Source organism: Dipodomys spectabilis, unplaced genomic scaffold (assembly GCF_019054845.1).
Source record: "Dipodomys spectabilis isolate Male_0828 unplaced genomic scaffold, ASM1905484v1 ptg000386l, whole genome shotgun sequence".
Lineage (NCBI taxonomy): Eukaryota > Metazoa > Chordata > Mammalia > Rodentia > Heteromyidae > Dipodomys > Dipodomys spectabilis.
In genome coordinates this window covers 2,909,481-2,918,131 of record NW_024871063.1, presented here as the reverse complement: position 1 = coordinate 2,918,131, position 8,651 = coordinate 2,909,481, and the positions used below count along the sequence as shown (strand labels likewise).

Below are 8,651 nucleotides of genomic sequence, written 5' to 3'. Positions count from 1 at the left end.
AGGAATGAGACAAGGATGTCCACTCTCTCTACTACTCTTCAATATGGTAGTGGACTATCTAGCAAAAGCAATAGGGAAGAGAAAAACATAAAGAGGATCCAAATAGGGAAGAAGTAAACCTATCCCTTTTTACAGATGAAATGACCCTATAGCTTCCTGCCTTAAGATAGTAAAAGTGATGTTAAACTTCGGCAATGTAGCAAGGTATATAGCCCACAAAAATCAGTAGTTTTTCTGTTACCAACAGTGGGATGAACCAGGCTGAAACCCAAAAAAAAACCTCATATGTATTAGCCTCAAAATCAAAACAAATCTAAACAAAAGACCAACAACAAAACTGAGAATTAATTAATTTAACTAAAAATGTGAAGGACCTCTACTGTGAAAACTTTAAAAATATAAAAAGGGAAACTGAAGGAGATTCAAGGAAATGGAAAGTCTTTCAATGCTCCTGGTTGTAAGAATTAATATAGTGAAAACTGCAATACTGCCCCCAAACTACTAACAATGCAATACTTATCAAAATCCCAACAATATTCTTCAATGCATTCGAGAAAGCAATTCAAATTTAATATGGAATTACAAAATTACAGATGAAACAGAAGGCTTAGAAATGAACTCATGGGCTTATAGTCATCTTATACACACACACACACACACACACACACACACATACACAATAGATTTCTATTCACCCATTAGAAAGGATAACTTTTCACCAGTCTTAAGAAAAATGAAAGGCTTGGGAAAATTCTACTAAGAGAAAAGAGAAAGGAATGCAGACAAAATAATATAGGTTCCATGGATTCATTCAGTTTTGGTACCTACAAGTAAACAAGACAGATTCTACCTCTTCCCAGTTAGAACGTTCATTATGAAGAAAGCTAACAATAGCAAATGCTGGCATGGATGCAGCCAATTGGGTACTCTATCACACTGTTGGTTGGAAATTAAATTGTTCAAACACTGTGGAATGCAGTACGGAGTTTCCTGAAAAGAGTAAATATACATCTCCTTTAAGACCCAGTAATTCCCCACATGGGCAGTAATCCAAAAATTAACAAACAAGCTCACATGAAAGCTACAAGTATAACCATGTTCAGTGCCCAGGTCCAGAGTTCAAGGACTGGAAAAAAAGTTACCACTGCTGGCATTTGTTTCCACAAAAATGAACCCTTTGACATAAGATACCAAATCATTCTATTTGCAATAGCTAGCATAGGACTTAAAGGTAGTGGGTGACAAAATGGCTTCTTTGTTGAATATTAGGAAAAGATGTAGGCAGTCCAAGAAAAGGGAGATTTTGTTGTTGTTGTTGTTCGAGGGGCTTGAAGTCTTGGCATGGGCACTGTTCCTGAGCTCTTCAACTCAAGGTGGGGTACTTTATCTCTTGAGCCACAGTGTCACTTCTGGTTTTTTGGTGGTTAAATGGAGATAAGAGTCTCAAGGACTTTCTTGCCCAAGCTGTCTTTGAACCGCCGTCCTCAGATCTCAGCTTCATGATTAGCTAGGATTACAGCTGTGAGTCACTGGCACCAGGCTAAAAATGGAGGATTTTTAGAAAAGAAAATCCACCTCTTCACTTGTGTCTACACCTCATATATCACTATTAGGACACTTCACCTTCAACTCATTTCATCAGACATTTGTAAATTTTCTCTTTTCCTTCATGCAGGAATACTGCAGCCAGTATCAACTCAGCTGTGGGACTGAACAGTTGTATGGCAATTGCTAGCACCTAAATCAAGAACTGTTACATCAAAACAAATGAGACCCACTTTTGGAATAATTGTTTTCTCTTTTTATAACAAATCTTTGCTTGATTACTTCCTAATATGACTAATGACATTTTCATTCTCTTCAGCCTTCTCCCACATGTGGTCAAATATTTAAGAATTCAAAGATTTCCATTGATAATTCATTAAGCTGACCTCTAAGAAAATGTGCATTTCTGGAATTTGGTTTTCTGCCTTGTTCTTACATGCATAGGCTTTCTATGATTTATTTGTTCTACAAGGAATTTTACTTTCTAATCTTTGTGTGATCAATTTTAGTCTCTCTGTTCAGTCTTTCTGACTCTCTGGAGTCTCATTTGAGTCGGCCTCATAAAAAATATATTATTGATCAGCTAAATGACTTTCAGCTTCTGTTTTTTGCCTGACTTCATGTAGTCTGTGATAGCAGACCTGACTGGCTGTGCTTACTGGAGTTTTTGTTTGTTGGTTGGTTTTGTGTGGTTTTTTGTTTGTTTGTTTGTTTTAGAGGTCTAGGATTACTATTCAAGGTAGTAGCTTCTCTGGGACCCAATGATCCCCTGACCTAGAGTCAATGAGTTTTTCTCCTAAAGATACAAAGAAACAGCTAACTAAATTCCTGTTAATTGTCTCAAAATGAGTCAATCTGGCATCCTTGCAAAGCCATCAATAATCCTCTGTAACCACTTATAGAAATGGTCTATCAAGATGGCTTTTCAAGGTTGACTGTGAAAAATGTTCATTTCCAATTCAGCACCATGAAACAGATCACATCCCATGGAGCAGACTTTTGGAAGAAAGGTCCCCTTCCTTCCTTCTCTTATGATTCATCAAACCATAATATTCTGCAGTTGTGGCCAGCCTGGAGCACATTTTCCCAAGAATATTCTGTAGTGTAAAAGAGGACCAACTATGAAAATAAATGTGAAAATACTTGTCTACTACAGAGTGATTTATCTTGCTCTTATCTGTTGTTATTTTCATTACATCAAACACATGGATAAATTATATTGGGATTAGACAAGTGGCAAAAGATTAATGGAATAAACATTCAGTTTACTTTCATATATCCAATATAATGCACTTAACCCCTTATGGAAATTTAAATCCGACTGTAGAAACAATGTCAGAAATATAAAATAAGCCTCAATATGAATAATCTGGCACACATACACCATCATCTACTCAGAAATTCAGTCTCTCTTTAAATATTTATTTAGTACAAAATAATAAAAATTTAATTAATAATGTGACTTTTAAGTATCATCTGAAATACTCCTCGTGTATATGATTGTATATGTTTTAGATGTCACCTAGACAGGAATTAAACATGCATGTAAATTCAAATTTCCACAATTTAAGCTAGATTAGAGGAGTCATACCCTCCTGTATTGTGTGGTGTGAATTTTACTACAATGCTGAACCCTTCCACCTAATACCAAGAGTGAGGTGCAATAATTTATTTTTTCATGTTAAGATGAGTGCTAAGTGTAGGATACACTTTGAATTATTACATTAATTTATTAAAATTAGTTTCATTTTTTTCTTTTCTATATCTGCAGAAAGTAAAATTATATATTAAACATTCAATATGAAGTAATCAATAATAAGTAAACTATTACTAAAATGATATACTATTAAACTGTGATTTGAATTATAGATCTAACAAATTGTGATGTAAACAACATTTAATAGAATTATGGGTAATGTTTATTAAACTTACCATCTTGTTATTGTTTTCTAATTGTGTCATTTGTTATTCTTGATCCAAGTCATATCTTCACCTCAATTGTTTATTTTTCTATTTTATCTGTATTGGTTTGCTGATTATGCATTTTGTTTTCCCTTTTTAGTGACTGACATGAGGCTGAAAATCTGTACGCTAGTTTATTACTTCCTACATTAAAGTCAAGTTGCTGCTCTCCACAGCTGTTATACTTTTCTTTGTATAGTACAGCATTTCCCCTAGTCCCACCGACTGTATTGCTGCTCTCATATATATATATTTTTAATTTTATTGTCAAGGTAATGTACAGAGGGGTTATAGTTACATAATTAAGGTCATGAATTAATTTATTTTCTATCTTGTTACCCCTTCACCCATTTTTCTCCCTCTTCCCTACCAACGCACCTCCCAAGATCGTTTCTAAGCTATTGTTTTGTGAGTAACACTGTTGCATAGTTTCCCCCTTTGTCCTTTGTCTCACTATTTTTTTTTCCTTCCCGTTCCCCAGTTCGGAACAACATATTTACAATACGCATGGTACCAAAATCAAATACAGTGACTACAGGGGATAAACCATAGGTGGGAAAACATAAAAAAGGAAAAAAATAAATCATGTAGTACATTAAGAACAACAACAACAAAGAACATGTCTTGGAGTTCATTTCACTTAGAATCACCTTATACGGTCATATGTACATAGCTATTGAGCTATTCTGCTCATCTACTAATATTATCCTTGATGTACACAATAATGCTCCCTATTACCCACTAATCCTACTTCTGGGCATTTAACCAGATGGCCACAAACAAGGCCACACTAAAGCTGCCAGCACAATTATGGTTATCACAGTAATATTTACCATAGCTAAGATATGGAATCAACCCTGATGCCCCTCAGTAGATGAATGGATCAAGAAAATGAGACACACAGTCACATACACACATACACACACATACTATGCTTCCATCAGAAAGAAAGATACTACCTCATTTGTAAGGAAATGAAGGTCTTGGGAAAAATCATATTAAGTGAAATAAGCCAGACTTAAATAAACATAGTTCCCATGGTTTCCCTTATTTGTAATAATTAGTTTACATCAAGGATAATCTCATGTATTTTAATTTGACAGTTTGTTCTATGTTCAGCGTGCAACATTATTGCTATATTGTTTGTTATCATTTCTGCAAACAGGCAGGTATATTGAAAAAATTAGGTTCATCTTATCCATTACTGAAAGAAGAACAACTAAAAGAACAACCTTACTAGGAAGAACAACTCCTACTTATTTAGCTTCATTCCTATGTAAGGCCAATGTTGTCCCCTGTATTCTCATGTACATTTCAACTCTATACCTCATACTGTATATCTAGTATCTTCTACATTGTGAACTAAATGCCCCAGATGTTCCACTTTGCTTTACTTAAAAAAAAATTCTGTCTTAATATTTGAGGTTGGTGTGTGTGTGTGTGTGTGTGTGTGTGTGTGTGTGTGTGTGTGTGTGTGTGTATGTGAGAGTGTGTGAGGTTGGTGTGTGTGTGTGTGTGTGTGTGTGTGTGTGTGTGTGTGTGTATGTGAGAGTGTGTGTGTGTTTACAAAGATCAGAACACAACATTTTTCTTCATTTCCAATACATTTTTCAGGTCATTGTAAGTTGTGGCTAATGGGAGCAGTCTCTTGTTATTTTAAGGATGAAACAGAAAAAGATATTTGTGCTTGTACCACAGTTGCTTTAATAGTCTGCAGTTGAACACTGAACATTGATTTATATCTTGGTTGCTCTTGTGAATAATGTGAATAACAATGAACTACAGATTTATTTTCGAGTTACCTAGAGAGAAATAATCACATGATTGGTGGGTCACATGATATCTCAACTTTGGATTTCTTTAGAAACTTGCACACTACTTTCTACAACAAGAATACTAACCTGTTTTTTGACCAATAGTGTAGATAATTTCCTTTTCTCCACACTCTCACCAACATTATTACCTTTTCTTCAAAGGTAATAAAGGGCAGGTTTTTACTATCTGCATTACCCTAGACTGGCCTTAGACTTAAATCCAACCTCCTAAATGCTTGGAATTACAAGCCTTTACCACCATAACTGGTTCCATTAATTTTTTGATAAGTTATAATAGTTATGAAGTTGTATCATAGTAATTTTGAATTATATTTCTCTAATGACTTCTGCTCAAAAAGCATTAAGGCAGCATAGAAGTTGTATTAAACACAACTTTGTAAACCCACAGGCAATTTTCAGGGCTTTATTGAGAACATGTCTATTCAAACCTTTTGTCCATTTTTGATCCAGTTTCTGTTAATCTCATCGTTAATCTTGCTAAATTAGATCAATTATCAATTCAAGGTAGTATAAAAGAAAAAAAATGTAGCAACTCCTAACATTTTTCAGTTTTTAATAACATGGTATTGCTTAAATCATTTTGTGTTAACAATTGACAGTATATAACTCAATTTAGTTAGACCTGTTACAAGGCTGTAGTTTATTTATTTTACATTGATTGTTCTTTCCAAAGCCTGTTTGTCTAATTTCCCTTGGTTTCTTTCAGTCTCAAGTAGCTCAGATTTCAAACTGAAGAATAAATAGAAGTAAGCAAACAAAAAAATAATACAGTTCCTCTCATCCGATGATGCCTGTATAAGAATGAGGAAAGAGTTAATCCTTTTAAGGACCTATGATGGGAAAACAAAAAAATGAATTTATTCTTCTATGTCTTCTTTATCTTTGCGATATAACTTAAATGTTGTAAAACACAATATACTGCTCAGATAATTTTATGTTTTATCCGTTTTGCACATTTTCATATGGATTTCATCTCAGTCTACAACATTCTTTCATCATTCTGTCCCTGATATTTTTACACTATCAAGACATAAGATAACCAGTTTGATTTACAGCAAGAGAAGTTATCCACCTGGCTTCCTTGGAAGCAGAGCATGATCAATAGATATTACTTCTGGTTGCTAACTACATATAATGGTTTCTGTACTACTTATCACATTCTATTTAGTATTTTAAAAAGAATGCTGGCTAAACTCAAAGCTCATTCCTAGAAGTTTATGTTAAGTATTTCACAAGTTTTATTCCCTTAATTGTTAAGATAACATTTGCTATAATGCTAATGTTATTACCATTTTAGTGTTGGGAAGAATTGTAATTAAAGGCAGTAAGTGCATGACCTAAAGACACACACAGTGAGGAAGGAAATGAGTCAAAGTTTCCAAAAGTCTTTCAGCAATACACAAAAGGTAGATAAAATCTCTCCATTCTATGACACTCTCAATTCAATATTCATATTGCCCATGGTGATTGTTTTCTGTCACATTTGTCTTCAACACAGATTGTGTTGGTGACACTGGGTTATCATGCTCAGAGCTGAGCTTATACATTGAGGTCCAAAGAGAGGCAAATTTCTTCTGTCCCACAATTCCAGTATCCTTTTTAAAAAGTACTAAAACTTTTAAATATCATCATCTACTTTCTTATAAGTAACCAAAAATTTAAAAAATCATAAATAATCACTCCAAAATGCTTTAAAATTGGAGATGCTAAAACATGCCCCTCTGAAGTAAATTTTCTTCTACTTTTAACGTTATTCTGAAAGTCTTTGCTGGTTTGTCAGACCTGTAATCCTAACTACTTGGGATATCTACTCAGGAGCCTGAGATCTGTGGATAACAGTTGAAACCCAATCAGGGCAAATGAAATTCATGAGATTATTTTTCAAAAATTTTAATGAACTAGCAAAGGGCCAAGAATGGAGATGTAGCTCATTTAGTAGCACACCAATCTAGAGAGAAAAGGCCTTGCAAGACTTGAAGCCCTGATTTCAAACTCAGCACGCCAACACACATGCAAGTGCTTAAACACATGCGTGTGTTCACAAACATATTTATTCAAATTACCTTCATATCGGAGTTTTGCATGAATTTCTTTGCTAATGAAATTATATGAGTAAAATAAAGGAAATAAACTCTTCCATCTCAGAACATTTTTATACATTTTTATTGTAAACATATTGCACAGAGGGGTAACAATTACATGAGCAAGGTAATGAGTACATTTCCTAACAAGCATTGTTACCTCCTCCTTTATTGTTCCCCTACCATCCCTTCCCTCCCACCTCCACAAGTCCATTAACCCCCTCCATTTCCCGGCCTCAATTGTAAAGTTCACTTTACAACATAGTGTATTGTGCATCTCATTGTTACATGGGTCAACCTGTATCCCTAGTTAAGCATTTTGGTTTTTTTTGTCCTTCCTCTCAAAAAATTAGAGGAGAATATAAACAAGATGTAGGCACACCAACTTCAAATACAGTGAAAACAGGTGTTATAGCATGGGGGAGGAACATATAAAAAAACAAAAAAAAACACACTGCACATCATAAATATGTAAGAAAAAATAGCAAGAAAAAAAAAAAAAACCACTGGTGTCCCTAACTTGGGGTTCATTTCCCTTAACACAATCTTATCTGGTCATATACACATAACTTTTGACCTTTTCTGCTTATCCCAGACATATATTAGTTATTGAAAATTAGAGAAACCATGGGACCTACGTTTCTTTGGACTTGGCTTACTTCACTTAATAATTTTTTTCCAAGTCTTTCCATTTCCTAACAAATTGGGCGATGGAATGCTTCAGAAATTTGCCTGTCATCCTTGCACAGGGGCCAGCTAATCTTCTCTGTATCATTCCAATGTTAGTGTATGTGATGCTGAATTGAGCAAAGAACATTTTTTATATATAAATTGTAATTGATTTTCTTAAACTAGACAATACAACAAAACGTAAGTTTAAAAGAATTGTCATGAAATTTTAGAACCATGTATTTCTTACATAAGTACACATTTAAGAAAAAATCAAGATTGACATGCCAAAAACAAAATAATTCCAGATATTTGTTGTTCAAGAGATGTGTAGGAGGAGGAATTCAATTATTCTATACAAGGGACCTGTCATAATGAACACTGCAGCAAGTGTTAAGGTTTGTTAAAATATTTAATGTTTTAAATATATTTAATTTTGGGAATTTGCTTATATATGCCAAAACTGGGACTGTTTGGCAGGTCATAATACTTTTCTATAAAGTATTTAAGATTTATGGTAGCACATAACTACTACTAAGTATGTACATTTCAGAGTTTA

The 8,651-nt window shown here is 34.1% G+C and overlaps 1 non-coding gene across 1 annotated transcript; it reads right to left on the bottom strand.

Annotated features, from left to right (window-relative positions):
- Positions 1 to 8,121: 8,121 nt before the first annotated feature.
- Positions 8,122 to 8,233, bottom strand: LOC122096701. The gene has a single exon (XR_006145374.1). It is a non-coding gene; the product is annotated as a U6 spliceosomal RNA (small nuclear RNA).
- Positions 8,234 to 8,651: the final 418 nt, after the last annotated feature.